General features: G+C 41.3%; 2 long non-coding RNA genes across 4 annotated transcripts in view; one reads left to right on the top strand and one right to left on the bottom strand.

Moving 5' to 3' along the window:
- Nucleotides 1-1,184, top strand: part of LOC116083655 — a 32,013-nt gene extending 30,829 nt beyond the window's left edge. For all 3 annotated transcript variants that reach the window (XR_004115836.1, XR_004115838.1, XR_004115837.1), the window contains one exon: nucleotides 913-1,184. This is a non-coding gene — a long non-coding RNA (uncharacterized LOC116083655). The remainder of the gene's footprint in view (nucleotides 1-912) is intronic.
- Nucleotides 1,185-3,420: 2,236 nt separating this feature from the next.
- On the bottom strand, nucleotides 3,421-15,058 carry LOC116083658. Its single transcript, XR_004115840.1, has 2 exons — nucleotides 14,982-15,058; nucleotides 3,421-3,545 (listed from the first exon to the last, which is right to left on the bottom strand). It is a non-coding gene; the product is annotated as an uncharacterized LOC116083658 (long non-coding RNA).
- Between the last annotated feature and the right edge of the window lie 378 nt (nucleotides 15,059-15,436).

Below are 15,436 nucleotides of genomic sequence, written 5' to 3'. Positions count from 1 at the left end.
ATTATGGAGAAATGACCAGGTATATTTTTTAAATAAGACATTCTTTCCAGAATCTTTTTGAAGCAAGATTTTTAAAAATGGATTAACCAGATCTGAGTATAGGCATGAACCTAGATGTAAGTGTCAATATCTACAAAGAAGCCCAAAGCATAGAAATTGCTTGCTTTCTCTCATCCTCTCTTCCTTCCTTCCTTCCTTCCTTCCTTTCTTTCTTTCTTTCTTTCTTTTTTAAGGAACTAAAGATTAGAAATGTAAAAAGGAAAGGGGAAAGGGGTAGGGGAAGGGACAGAATCAAAGCTTAACTTGTCTTATTGTTTGCTTTTTAAATAGCTGAATTATATACTTTCTGTGGGTTTTTTTTTAACCTCCAATGACCCTAGATTAGGATTTCTTTTACTGTCCACCACTGTGCAGATAACTTTCAAGCAAAGATGCTTGAAGCAACTTTTCTGTCCCACATGAAAAAGGGAACCCTTCTCGTCTATTTTAGGGAATGCTAGTGAATGAGAACCATGTCATTCTTTGTCTTGCAGCCTCTGCTTCAAAGATTCTCTATCACTTTTGCTGCAAGCAGAGTCCCAGTGCTCCTCTGCCTCCACCTCCTCCATAAGACAGACATGCTAACACACTTATACCTGTGGCAAAGCATCCACCTCTTTCATAGCCACAGTATCACTGGTAGGTCTGAGTCCTAAGAATCATCTTAGGTGCATACACTAATACTTAGTAATAATGAGGACTCCTTCATGCTTCTCTAATAGATGTGAAGTTTGGGGACCATTCATTTCCTTACCCTCTTCCCAAGGGAAGAATCAAGAACACCATGTCCTCATTTAAAATAGTAGTTCGAATCACTGTTACTATTGCACATCTTATTTAGTAGAAAATGTTCTTTCTTTCTCTTGCCTGAAGGTAATGCTGCAAAGGAAACAATGGTTTTTAAAATAGAACAGAGAAACTAAATAACATCAATTTGCAAACCAACTTAGAATCAGAACAACCACCGACACTATTCTGCTTCAAAGGTTCTCTATCACTTTTGCTGCAAATGCTCAGTGACACTTTTGGACACCTCTGCCTCACCCTAAAGAGGTCAGTAGGTAAGTGTCATCCCATTTTCTGTTTGTACAGAATGAATCCTGAAGGAAAGGAGGGGGATAATAAAACAATACTGTTATACCAAATAGCTTGTTCTCTCTGATAACTAATACATGGTTGGTTTGTGATGAACGGAAATTGTAGTCTACTTCTCTATGACTTACAAATCCACAATAGAAATACCAAAATCTACCTTAAGCCCTTTATAAAACAAAACACAAAGAGCCCTTGAGAGTGGATATTAGAAAGTGACCTACTTCTACAATCCACTGTCAAGGACTAGCTAGTTTTCAAAGCCCAGGTAGCAACTCCTCCTAGCTCTGAGCCTCAGAGATATATTTGCAAGGAGCTTTTCATACCTATTTAGATGGGAAATGTACTATCCCTTCTCTTCTCAGTAAGGCTATCAAGAAACACGCTTTAAAAATCCCTGAGGGATACATAATCATTCTTTCAAAATAGCAATTTGGCCATAGCAGCCGTTTTCCCATTCAGCTGCACAAGCCTATGGATGGTAATGGAGACAGCTAATGCCTTTTGGGTTTTCTGCGGGTGGAGGAAACTTACCATCATCTGTAATTAGTAAGAAATAGCAGGGGGGAAAAGACAATTGTTATAGAAGCTAAACTAAAAACACACTATCAAGTCTGAATGAACACCTTGAAAGGTATGGAAAGGGGTGATTTCTGATGTCAAACATACCCTAACACTGACTGAGCAGGCCTTTACCAGGACCTCTGTATGAAGAGGTGAAATCTACAATAAAGTTCCAGGTGCTACATGACTTCCCCAATCTCTCTTCTATTGTCTGGATTCTTCTCTGTCGAGATGCCTGGAGCCTCACACTCCACAGTAATAGGAATGGCAGTAGCACAAAGATGTTGGATATTAGACACAAGGCTACCTGCTGTGGACCAGAGGTCCTCTTTTGACCCTCACCTGCTCACACGAAGCAGAAGTGATTATGTGAAGGCTTTGAAACCCATTTCACAGATATCCTGCTGGTCAGTGGATGAAAGAAAGCAGAGCAGTGTCTGAGAGGACCAGCTGAGAGAAGAAGTGGGTGGAAGATTTGCCACTAGCCAAATCCAGTGCCATCCCCATCATTTTGCATGCCTCACAGACCCTCAAAAACCCTTTGCCTGACATTCTTCTAAAAATGTTCTCTCCTTGCTACTTAAGATTCTCTTTTACTTGTTTAACATTGCCTAGGGGCCCTTTCTTTATCCCACTTGAAACATATAAGAGGAACCAAACTCTCCCAGAGGGAAAGTACAGGTGTTACACATTCTTAAAAAATCTATTAAGAACACAAGTAACACAGACTTAACTAATTAATAATTGGTCAATAATAATAATAATAATATGATATAATGTAATGTAATATAATTGCAAGTATTCCTCTGGTGATCACTTTCCTATAAATGAGCAGAAATGATGTGAGACAGAGACTTGACTCCCTAATTAGGAGCTGTTGGATTCTCCTTTGTGCCTAGATCAAAAGGACAGTCATTCTAATAGGTACCCTGACTATCCCGGCATCAAATATCTTAAGCACTCTGTAGATAGTAGACACAGCTATGCAACTATCTTAAACATTTTAGAGACACTAGAGACAGCTATGCAGCCACCTTAAATATTCTATAGCTGTTAGAGACAAATACATGAAGACTGCAGCTGACTGCCTGAAGCCAAAGGGATAGCTCATTGGGACTATATAAAATAGTCTGTGCCAGAATTTGGAATCCCAAGCTTCAGTGAACCCTAAGATGACTCTGCAGTCATGTCTTATTTGGCCAATTAAGGAGTACTTCTTCTGATGGCGTAGCAAAGGAATTAGTGTGATTGGTCCTCAGAAATAGGACTGCAGTTGGCCAATGGCTGTCTGTGATAGAATTGAACCAAACAACAGTGGTTTGTCCAAAGAAACGTCTGTGGTTGGTTCGAACACTTCCTCTCAGGACATAAAGCAAGCTACTCAGTGAGGAGATCTTCCCTTGTCCTGGTTCCCTGGGGTGTCCCAGCCAGTTCACCAAGTGAGTCTGAGCAATGTTTTGTTGGGCCTACTGCTCTCCTGAGTGGTCTTTTCTTGCCCGCTTTCAGTAGTGTAGGAGGAGCTGGCAACAGGGAGGAAGATCAGTGTAGAGCCATGATGGTGGGCAAAGAAATCAGGAAGGTGGAAGGAGGGGAAGGCTGCAGAACAGCTCCCACCTCTGTGGGAGTGACGGCTGAGCCCTTAGCAGACAGAGCTGTAAAAGCAGAGAGGCAGTTGAATGCTCGGAGCTACTTCCCTGTTGCTGTGATAAAACACCAAGGCTAAAATGCAATTCAAGAAAGAACGGGTCTATGTTACTGTATGGTTTCAGAGGGGTGGAGGCCTCATGGCAGGACAGGTGTGGATGGCACTGTAGCAGGAGCAGAGAGGTGGCTGATAATTTTTTGGAAACCTACAGGAGACAGAAAGAGAAAATAGGAAGTGAGAGTGAGCTCTGAGCTCTCAAAGCCCATCCATACTCATATGCTTCCCCTATCAAGGCTCTGACTCCTAAAGATTCCATAACATATCCAAACACTACCATCAATGGATGACTGAGTACTCAAATACACGAGCCTATTGGGGATTTCTCACTTAAATTATCACAAAGTGATAATGGTCCCAGGGGCATAAGGGGCATATGCCTACTTCCCAGGCAGCTCAGGCTCCTGCATGGCCCTAGAAGTTATCACAGGCATACCATTAGAGAAGGACACAGTGGGTAGTCCCTGTAGTAGCTAAGTTGGAGAAACATACAGAAAGAATAGTAGGAAGGGGGGAGGGACAAGAGAGCACAAAAATCCATAATCAAAAAGGATAAATGACTGTAAGAGTCCAGAGAAGAGAAACTGTAGGCCCTGGTCACCTGAAGCGTTCCAGAGAGCTGGAACACCTTCAAATGTCACAAGGAACAAAGTCGAGGACCTCTGATCCCAGGCTAGGAGCCATAATACTGGGCACCACCCAAAGTGAACAGTGTCAATGGCTCTGTGCCTCCCTGAACAAGAATGTAACACTTAAAGAGTTGCAGTAAGGGTCCTGCTTTCAGAGGCCTGTACAGAGACTGAAGGGCTCGAGGCTATCACTTGCTACTGTTTCCTCCTGCCCTGTGCAACCACTCACTACTGTGAATCACCAAGGGAAAACAAAAGCTTCCAGAGGCTGGCAATGTAAGAGCTTTTCCTCACCTAACCATCATTTCTGTCCGGGCAACTAGCTGATTGATTTGTATGCTCATTCCCATATCTCCATTGTAAGGATGGCCTCTCCACAGTGGACAGGCTTTCTCATTCCTAACCCACTGTGTTCACTTCTGAATTGTTGTAACATTTACAAGGTCTGTCATAATAACAATAAAGCAAAGGTTTTTTTTTTTTTTTTTACTGAACACTCCTTATATGTCCTGTCTTATTTGAAACCATTTATATAGGTCTTGATACTTAATCTTCATAACTTTCTAAGTCTATTTAACTATGATAATAAAGCTATTAATAACTGGGCATGAATACAAACTTATTGACAGAAAATCCCATGACCTTCCCCAACTTTCATGCTCCATCCTTTGGGCTTGGTCATAGTATCTTGACTGAATATCATTATTATATCATTCTATAATTCATTCAATTACACAATTGGGTTCCATTCTATGGTAGAGAATCACTTACTCTATCTGTATCTACTGACCATTTTATCTAGCATGAGACAAAAAACTTCATAGATACTCAATATTTGCAGATGGTCATAGAATAAATAAACATGTATAGACCTTCAAATCTCTACAAAACTACCTAAGAATAATCCCTGTGGACTGTGGTGCATGAGAAGAAGAGAGACTAGTGTTGGTATTATGGGGAACCATTAAATCTTCTTACACAGACTTCCCAGGATTCTTAGTTCTCTTAGTGATAAGCAAGACCATGGGAAGCCAGACATGCACACATGTGGTATCTGAGAGAATGTCTAAAGGTAATATCCTAGCCACAAAAGACATAGTTGGCCTGGAGGCATGTCTGTAGGGAAATTATCATGGTTAAATGTGGCAGCATCTGCCTACTGAGGGTAGCATCATTCCTTGGGTTTCTGATTCTGGATTGTATCAGAATGAGAAAAGCAAGCAGAATGGTGACCTTGCATGCATTTATTTTTCCTCTTGGCTCTTGACTATGGATGTGACAAGTTGCTTCAAGGTCCTGTTACCATGACCTCACCCACAATGGTGGACTGTAACCTCCATGTGTGAACTAAAAAAAAAAAAAAAAAAAAAAAATTGCCCATTAAGCTCTTTTTGTCAACGTATTTCATCACAGCAACAAGAAAACAAAGCTAAGGCAAGTGATTTGATTGTGGCAACTATTGTTCTCTTAGGATCCAAATTACATCTGCCAGGCAGCTCTAGGGTGGCACTTCAGCAGTTTTCTGGACTCTTTTGCCAAGCTTTAAATAGCTCACTGAGATCATTGAGAATTGGTGCCAAGTGAAAGGCTTCTTTCTGATGGACCCACTATTAGAGGCCACTGCATTATAACCCTTCAAAGATTTCCTTAGCCATAAAATAATTCTGAATGTAGTGTCAAGAGAAAAGCTTCAACATGCCATAAATACAATTTAGAAGATACATAAAAAGCAAAGGGTGGGTCCACTAGTTTAAATGGCATATGAATTTAATGGTAATGTCACAGACTAACGGACAAAAAAGAATATCCCTGGAATCAAAGGGCTCCAGCATTGCTCTGATAGGACTGTCATCTAGGTTAACTTACTTTGCCACAGCTCTTTAACAAAGCCTGAAAACACCTTGATTCTGAAATCACCTCCAAAATAGCATCTGGGATTGATTTGGTGGCCTGAGCACTCTTTCCCATAGATCTATGACTTTAGAGCTCTTGGGAGTTGGCTTTTTATTGTTATATCTTTTTGTCTTAGTAGCTGTTTATTGTTGTTTTTAAAATTATTATTGTGTTTTTTGTTTTGTTTGTTTGTTTGTTAAGACAGGGCTTCTCTGTGTAGCCCAGGCTGTCCTGGAACTAACTCGGCAGATCAGGCTGGTATGGAACTCAGAGATCTCCTGCCCCTGCCCCTGCCCCCTGCCCCCTGCTCCCTACCCCCTGCCACCTGCCCCCTGCCTCTGCCCCCTGCCCTCTGGCCTCTTCCTCTGCCTCCTGCTAGAAATAAAGGCATGTGCCACCACCGGGCTTATTGTTGTTTTTCAACTGGATCTCGTATTCACCATATTGCCTACACTAGCTTTGAACCTGCGTTCCTCGGCCTCATGAACATTAGATGAGTCACCATACATAGATATGACATATTTTAGAGTCTCTATTATACAAGCATATCATTCCAACATTCCTATCACGTCCCCAACCTTACTTTACAGAAGGAAAAGTGGATTGTCTGAATTACTTTCAGGGTCAGAGGAAAAGCCAGAAGCAGCAAAGATATAGATTGAAGATGTTTCCCCTGCTTCCCCACTGGGCCATGTAACTCTGCTTTAAGGACTCACAGGCCCTTCCACTTTTCTCATCAGTTACAGCCATGTTCTTTATTATTATTTAGTTGTTATTTTTTAAAACAGCATAAAATATGTTAGATACCACTTTGACCTTTTTGAACAGCATAGTTTTTGGTTCCCTTCCCCCTACTCCCCCCAGATCTTTGCTATCCCTGACCCCCATTTTCTTCTTTCTACCTACCTCTCTCCCATCCTTCTTCATCACTTAATATCCCACTCTCTCAAGTCTCCTTGAGAGTTTTTAGACTTTACTCAGCCTTAACCCATTTACACATATGCATGTATGCATTTTAGCCTATGACTCACATATGAGAGGGAACCTGCAGGTTTTTAGACACAATTTTTATCATAGCTTATCAAGTGACTTAAGAAACTTGTTATCACAAATTACCATAGTTTTCATGTCAGTTCAAAATTAGGAAACGTGTTAACACATTTAATTGGACAGAATGCTAGGGAGAGGGAGCAGAATGGATGACTGATGGCAGAGAAGGGAGCCCAGCATCCCCTGGACTCTCCACTCTGGCCCACAGGCCAGAGACCTTTTACTTCTTCAGGTCTTCCATCCCTATTCCTGTCCCACACGTCAATCCTCTGCATCTTTCCTTATTGCTACAGCATCTACCGTCTCTTCTGGCCACCTTTGGAGCTACCTGTCCTCCCTCCTCCTTCTTTGCCTGTTTTTACGAGAATTCTGAGAGCCAGGAAACAAGATGCCCACACATGTTGAAATAAAAAAAAATGTACTGGGACAAGAAGTAATCCAAGATTCCCACTGAGGAAAGCGACAAGCTTGTGCTACCTGCCAGCGGCTCTGTTGCCAATGGGATCAAAGCACGAGGCTGTCCGTCTCTCTGACTATAGAATCTGCGCTCAGCTTCAAAGGCAACACTGCTTGAGCTTCTGTTCTGACTTTGCAAAAGGCCTCTCTGCTACCAGACGTTGGCTAATTCTTAGTCCACAGAGGCTGTAATGGTGACATAGTGAAACCAATGTGCCAGGAACAGGTCAAAAGGAGGTCACTCTCCTGAGCGGCATCTCTGATGAGAACCCGTCATAGCGTTAGACATCTGTGACCCAGCCAAGTAGCGGTGGCCGGGTCATTGCTATATATAGAAATAAAAAGAGGTGGGCTGAGGATCTGAGCTTGACAGAGCTGGATCTGATCTTTTAGACTTTGATCATAAGTGAGACAAAACCTGAGAGAGCACACCGAGGGTCAGGGAACAAAATGGCACCGTCCTCACAGAAACAGGAACAAAAGAAGGATCTTGGGCTACCTAGGTCCTGAAAGGCTATGTCCTCTACATCCTCTGGCATTGAATTGCAATTACCAGAACATTCATCTCGCAAATAAATCATTCACTGTCACCATTATTCCAGGGTCCTCATGAGCTTTTGTTCCTCACCTACACCCATGAATCTTCTTTCAGGCAACTCTTCATGAACTGCTCTCTACTCTGGGATAGATGGCTCCTTTCTGCCCCACAATAACCTCAAAGGACTGGCTTTCACACATGATCTGAAGTTGAGCTCTCCTGTGCCTACAGGCTCCTCACCTGTGAGGGTGGAGCTTGCAATGTTGGCTCATCATTGGCACCCTAGTGATTCGTCGGGTGCACATGTTCCCTTTATGTTTGAATAAATGAGTAAATGCAGGTCTTTGTGTCTTCCATGGTATAATCTCTTCTCCTACCAAACAGAGCACTGCAACCATACCCCAAGACAATACAAAGGCCCAAGAAGAGGTTCCTAACAGAACTGATAAAAGCCACCCTCGGCAGGGACCAACAGTGGCTTCTCTTAGGGATGAGTAAAGCAGCCCAGGCCATGCAGGTATAGTCTTAGCTTCCAGTGTATCAGACAGTGCCCAGACAGATCACAATGACTTTAGAAATCCATCTTCTATTGTGATTAGAACCAAAAGAAATAAAGAGGAAGCTAGCAGGTCTAGATTCCTAAGCCTAACCGAATCGGCTGGTACTCCATACCATAGCCCCAGAGGACCATGGGAGTTGTTCCTATGTACATATATTATTGAAGCATCAGTTTTCTAGAGATCTGAGCAAGAATTTTAGGCTCTGCATCATGAAGCTATCTTATACCTTTCCTGAACTTTAATTCAATTTCATCAGGAGTAAGGAAAAATAAAAAAGGAACAGCTGGCATTTTCCTTGATCTCTCTGAACAAGACCGGAAATATTTTGTGCTTCTAGAACTGGGGGAAGGGGAAGATGAGCTGCTAAGCCTTAATGGGTCCTTAAACAAACAGGCCGTGCAGCCACAGAGAAAGCATTGAGGAGGCTGTATCTTCATTATGCCTCTTTTAAAGACCTATAAGGTTTTAAAAGAACCACATGAATTCGGTTTTTAACTTGCATAAGAAGCCTGCAGTTAATTTTTATGAGCATATTTCAAACTCCTGCAAAAGAGCTTTGCTAAAATCCCTGACAGAGCCTCAACAGCAAGCTTTAAGGGGCTCTTAAAAAAACAGACATTTTTATTTCCCTTTGTACATTTTCCCTGAAAAGCCAGGTCATATTTGGGTAAATAATATTTAAAGGACAGCAAATCTTGTTTAATGATCCTCACTTGGAAAAAGCCAGCAGTGAAGGACTATCCTCTGACTTTTACTGTTAGGTACAAACCAAAGGCAAGACTAACAGATCTCTGCTTAAGAGTTTTCTCAGTTTGGGTAAGTGCAGTTGAAACACATTATAAAACATAACTCCAGCTTCTATTCACTTCCTCTCTGCCCTAAGGCCTGGTGCATCTGTGAGTTTCTGTTACTATTCCTTCAGTTGGCCTAGGTATGGGTGGCAACCTTCATGAACCTGATAGGTCCTGACTTGATCTGTGCTACATGTAAATTAATCAAACTTAAGAAATAAATAAACAAAACCCCCTCTGCCATATAATTAATGAGCATACCTAAAAGTGGAATCACAGTTTAACGAATTCTGATCTTCCTTCCAAGTATGTAATGGGGCCAGGCCTAGCAAAGAATGGTTTCAAGAGTAGGAATGAACACAAGTCCAGGGCAAGAGTCTGTTGGGACACCAGGCCACAGCAACTGGTCATCAGAAAAGTCCCTGGGCTGGGTGCCACAAAAACTGCAAAGTTCAAAGTCCCTACTATCACCTCTAGACACTACCATTTTCCAGACACTGGACCTTACCTTAGCCTTGCCCACCACCCCAAACATACTATATCTGTAAACTGCTTAATATATGGCCAGAACTTATATATATATATATATATATATATATATATATATATATATATATATATCCTACAACAAAAGTAGTCATTTCTTGACTAAAAAAATATATATTTCACATATATAGTATTTCATATAAATACTAACCCTATAACAACATATATATGTATACATACTTACATATATGTATGCATATATATATACACACACAACTAAAGTAGCCATTTTTTTTTCCTTATCTACCCTGAAGTGTGAGTACCAAATATAAATATATTCTTTTAATCATGATCAAATATTATTTTAATCATATTATTCCCAGAATGGAAAGAAAATTTATTTTAGGATTTAGAAAGAAGGAGCTATTGTTAAGTGTCTCTGAAGAACCAAATTTGGAAGCACGACATGAAGATTTACCAGAACTCAAGATTTCACTACTTCTGTGAAACCAACCATGTAGACCGCAGATGTTCTGTGGAAGAGCTTACAGACAGAGAGCTAAGGATCATGGGAAATGCAGCACCATTCCTTTCTGAGTGGAAGAAGTGACAGAGCAGAGCGTGCTGTCCGTGCACACAAGCTCTCTGCCAAACACATAAAACCCTGTTTATACATTTTCCAAACTTGTATCTCTCAACAACTGACTCTGTTAGAGTACTGGAGCCCAAAAATATCTCATGTAATCTACTCCACTTTCTCACCTGACGGATGAAAAGCCCAAGGTCCAAGGAGATAAAATAACCCCCTCCAAGTTTATCAGTGTTTGCTGCTTGTCCAAAGATATAACAGGCCAAACCCAACCATCTGTATGACATGGCACAGGGAGGCCAGCCAGATCCAGTATATTTGGACCTTGACAATTTCCTTCCATTCCCTCAGTTTCATTCTTTCTAAAACTCATATAATTTGGGGATGGCTATGAGAATCCAAAGAGAAAATAAAGTATTAAGCATGTTGCCTGTCTGAAAGCTGTTTGCTATCAACATAAACATCTATAACATTATTGTTTTTACATATACTGATAGCATAATGGTTTATGAAATTATGACATCAAGAATCAAAATAACTTTAACAATTATAATTTTAACAACAGTATGCCCAGTATTTCTTGAATATATGTTTGCATATTTAACTAGCTACTTTCAATGCATTATCTCCCTCAAGTCTCCCAATTCTACATCTAGAGAAGGCCACAGGTTTCCTTGATGGTCAATAAAAGATGCTCTTAGGATATGAGTATAGGTCTCACAGCCTCCTGAGTTCCTGCTGTTAAGCTGAATAAAAACTCACTTCGTACAGATGACAGTAAAATAAAGAAAATGAAAATATGTTATTTTATAGAGTAAGGTCCTGGAGTCTCTTTCCAAACTAAAAAAATATGAAAGGCTTCATTTTAAGGGAGGGCATCAATCACTTCACTTAACCAAGTCATACCGCTATAATAAATGTCATGGCTGAGTGTGAGGTCATTCAGTGTCAGCCTAATACCTCCTTTAACAGGGAGCTAGAAGTTAGTCCTGCCATTCTAAGATTTATCTCCGGTTTACACTAAAATTGCTCAGCTTTTCTATTGATTATTTGAGGTACAAAAGCTTGAGAATTGGCTGCTTTTTATTTGATGTGTCCTTTGTATCCATCAAACTTGCTTGAATCTTATTTGCTATTCAATGTAGCTTGAAAGTTCTAAGTCTGACTTCCACAAGGGTTGGAGGCATGTCATCTACTTGAACACTGATCAATGGTCTTTGAAAATTGTTTGAGATTTTTACTTATTCACACCATTCACCAAGTTAATTTTATGTACTCTACCCCTAGAGATAAGATAGAAGTTAGAGCAAGCAGGGGAGATATTGTTTAAGGGTGCTCAGACAACTCTCAAAAAGTCATAACATCAAGTAAAAGGCCTTCGTGTTGCAAAATATGAGAAGGAAAGGGTGCCTTACATTGTGAAATCTATGAGGATCTCACTTTTCTGGAACTCCCTGACATCTGAGCCCTCATGCTGCTGGAAGTTATCCAAGAGCACCATAAAATCAGGGTTGGTCCTGTCTGAACTGAGTCCAGATCATTTCAAAGTGAGGCAAGTCAGGGAAATAAATATTGAACCTAGTTAAATGTTGCTTGAGATTATGCTTGGCACAGAGTGTCCAGCCTCTGATTTGCTCTTAGGTTACATTTTTTTTTAACTCAAATAGGTATGCCAGGGTGGATTCCTTCAATGGCAGCAATTAAGTGCAAGCACAGTTGCATTTCTGACACATTTAGTGAAATGAAATACAAAGATTTATGAGATGGCGTAGGGTGGCTAAGGAGGTACCCAAGGCCTCAGTTTCATGCTCCTTGACTCAGCCCTGAATCTCTTGTTTCTGTCCCTTTCCTTCTCCTCTGCTTGCTTAAGCTAACCTACTTTTCTTTTCTTTTCTTCCTTCCATTCTTTCCCTCCTTCTTTTCCCTCTCTCCCTTCCTTCCCTTCCCCTATGCATTCTGAAAACAATGCCAATAAATTCTAAATGCCCAATAGGAAGTAAGACTCAAGAGAACCCAAGGAGACGTTCTAAGCCCTGCACTAAGTCACACACATAAAAACTGGGCATTTCTCTTTAGAACAAATGGCTGAAATGACCAATGGCACCTTAGAAGTAGTGTGGAGCAGAGGGACCAGCACACACGTGCTATGTTTAGAGAATCTAGATTCTGCTGATTCAGCACGTGACATTTTCCTTTGGGGGCTGAAGGTGGGTCCAGTCTATCAGCACCTCAGGATGGATGCTACATGTTCTGTGCCTCTCTTCTCTCCAGCAAGAGGATGACACCTCCAGGGTCAAGTTTAACATCACTCGATACCTTTGGCTTCTTGATATCCCTAGCCCAGCCAGACATGGAGTAGTATTCTGATCTAAGAGAAGCCGTTGGAGCCAGTCAATGCACACACATATCATTAATTTGCACTGTCATATTTCCTGACCCAGAACAATTGATCTAAAGCTGCCAATGTTCAATTCCCTTATCTATAAACTAGGGATATTAACAATTCCTACCTAGAAATACTGCTTCATTAAGGTAGTTACACAATCCAGTGCTTAGATCAATCCCCTCATAACACACACACACAGAGTAAACAGTCAGTGGTAGAAACTATGAATGTCAAACCACTTCTCTTTCTGAAAGACTTGAAGACTCAGCACAATCATGACCATTGTCCTCTGTAGACCTTGTCTACAACTAAAGACGGCTCAAAGGCATTGGGAGGGGTGAAAAACAATTGGAGGGAAGATGTGGAACCCACCAAACCATCATGTGAGAGTAGATTACTGATCAAGACACACAGCTGTTTGCCTGGTTCCCATGATGAAAGCTCAGGCTTAGAGCACTTTCTACTTTTCAAGGTGGGGGCCGTGCTCAACTTCAGAGCATCAGTCTTTTCAACCAACTCATATCTTGAACACATAGACACAACAGTGTACAGATTAAATCTCATTAGGAAAAAAAATCAATGAGGAATATCTGTTTCACAAAGCAGCAGACTTAGACTGCCTTGTTTTCAATAACTATTAGATTCAAAGCAAGTCCAGGAACCACAATTTACATGTGTAAAATAGTTTACAGTTCCCAGAGCATTTCATCCACACACATTATATTACTCAAGCCTTCTCCAGATCTCTCAAAGTCAGTATTCTGATCTTTGTTGTATAGACAAACAGCCAGGGCCCAGCAAGTTTTAAGACAATCTTATTTCTTGGCCTCATGCCTTCTGCCCCATGGTTGTTATATACTGTTCATCTTTCTCCACCAGTTAGCAATTAACCCCTCAACCCTTACTACCCACCATGCAGCACTTACCAACCTGGTGAGTGTGTCTCTTGTTAGAAACACACTCAGTTCATGGGCCTAAAGAAGGCTGAAAGCTGAGTGAGACTTGAGACATGTAGTTTTGAAATCTAGTTATGACTGTATACCCTCCACAAAAGAACCCAAAGGAGAGAAAGGAAGTTCAAAAACTTCAGGGAGATTTTCACTCTTCCAAGTTTTGGAAAAATTCTTGGCACAAAAGGCAATTTTCCACATGATCTCAGAGTATCAAGACCATAGTAACATTAGGAATATATACTCTAGACCTCAGGCACAAAATGATAGTCTCAAAAAAGGTATAAAACAATGAGGAATTTACCACTGAAGGCAGATTGGTTCTTTTCCCAACCTCTACAGTCCCGTTCATTATGAATTATTTTTGTCCCTTTTTTAGGAGGACCCCAATACCCCTCTTCTTGCTTCGTGTGAAAGTCCTGGGTTTCTCAAATGATCAATGCCCATGAATACAGGAAAAACAGAGCCAGTGTTGTTGATCTCATTCCTCTCTCCAATTACAAAGTGAAGAAGGATGATCAGTTACTCCTCATAACCAGATACAGTTCATTCACCAAAGAAGGCATGAAGTAAGCATAGTTCTGAACAGATTATTTCAAAATAGCCCTCATTGCCCTTCCCTAGACCTGAAGCTGTGGAACTGGAAGGAGACATCCAGAATGAGCCACAGTCACTGGAGAAAACCTCCCAGAAAGCCCAGCTCCTTAACATTACAGCACACAGACAGCAACTTGCTAAGGTATCCACTACTTAGAGGAACAGGCAAGACTCTGCATGTGAGGATGTGTTCCAAAATGTCTGTCTCCATATTCAGCCCCAAACAAGGCAGGGTGTTCCCTTCAAGGAAAACCAAGCCCCTATCAACGCAACATAGTCACTGAGCAGACTGAATAGATGGAGCTCTCTGGAATCAGCCACTGGACTACACTTGAAGCTAACTGGAGCATGCCCAATGACGTTTGTAGATCCCAAGATATGATCCCATTAACCTCTTTGAATAAATCAGCCTAGCATTTTCCAGCAGTGCTTCAAATGTTTAGTTGGTTGGACTAGGAAACTGCTGTCACTATAAGTCTGAAGGTGACCGATGGAGTACTCTGCTGATGCCAAGGATAAGATCCCCAAACTGCTCTAGAGTTAATCCATCAAAATGGAGCATCTGAAGGAGAACTGATGGGTCTCTAGATGGCATGTGGTCTTCTGCCACCACAATGACTTTCTCTGGTACTTTAGAGAACTAGTGACAACTATAGTACCTTGAACTTGAGGCAGTGCTGAGGTGACCAAAACAGGAACCTCCTTCACAGACTTCCTTCCACAGTGTTCCTCTTCTCTGGAGGAGCATGATGAAGCACACGTGTTAGAAGTCACTTGTTGGAGTGACAAGGTTGAATCCCCCCTCTTCCCATCCACCAGGTTATTTTTTAAAAAGAGGCATTTAATCTCACCCTTCACCCCCGCCCAATCCACAGGCTCAACAAAAAGGGATACAGTTGTCACACAGCCCAACATGTTGTTTCAGTGATTGACTGGCATGCATGGTATGGAGGCTGAGCACAGTGCCTGGCTCCTAGTCAAAATTAATTTGAGATAGATTTACATCTCCCTTCAAGTCCCATGTCTTTCCTACATGTACATAAGGATTATATGGACTCCATCTTTCCCTTGTCTCCTGGCTGCTCTTCCCTTTAAACTTTTGAAACCCATTTCA

This window comes from Mastomys coucha, unplaced genomic scaffold, assembly GCF_008632895.1.
Source record: "Mastomys coucha isolate ucsf_1 unplaced genomic scaffold, UCSF_Mcou_1 pScaffold8, whole genome shotgun sequence".
Taxonomy (NCBI): domain Eukaryota; kingdom Metazoa; phylum Chordata; class Mammalia; order Rodentia; family Muridae; genus Mastomys; species Mastomys coucha.
Note: the sequence above shows the minus strand (reverse complement) of the source record. Positions and strands in the feature narration are given on the sequence as shown.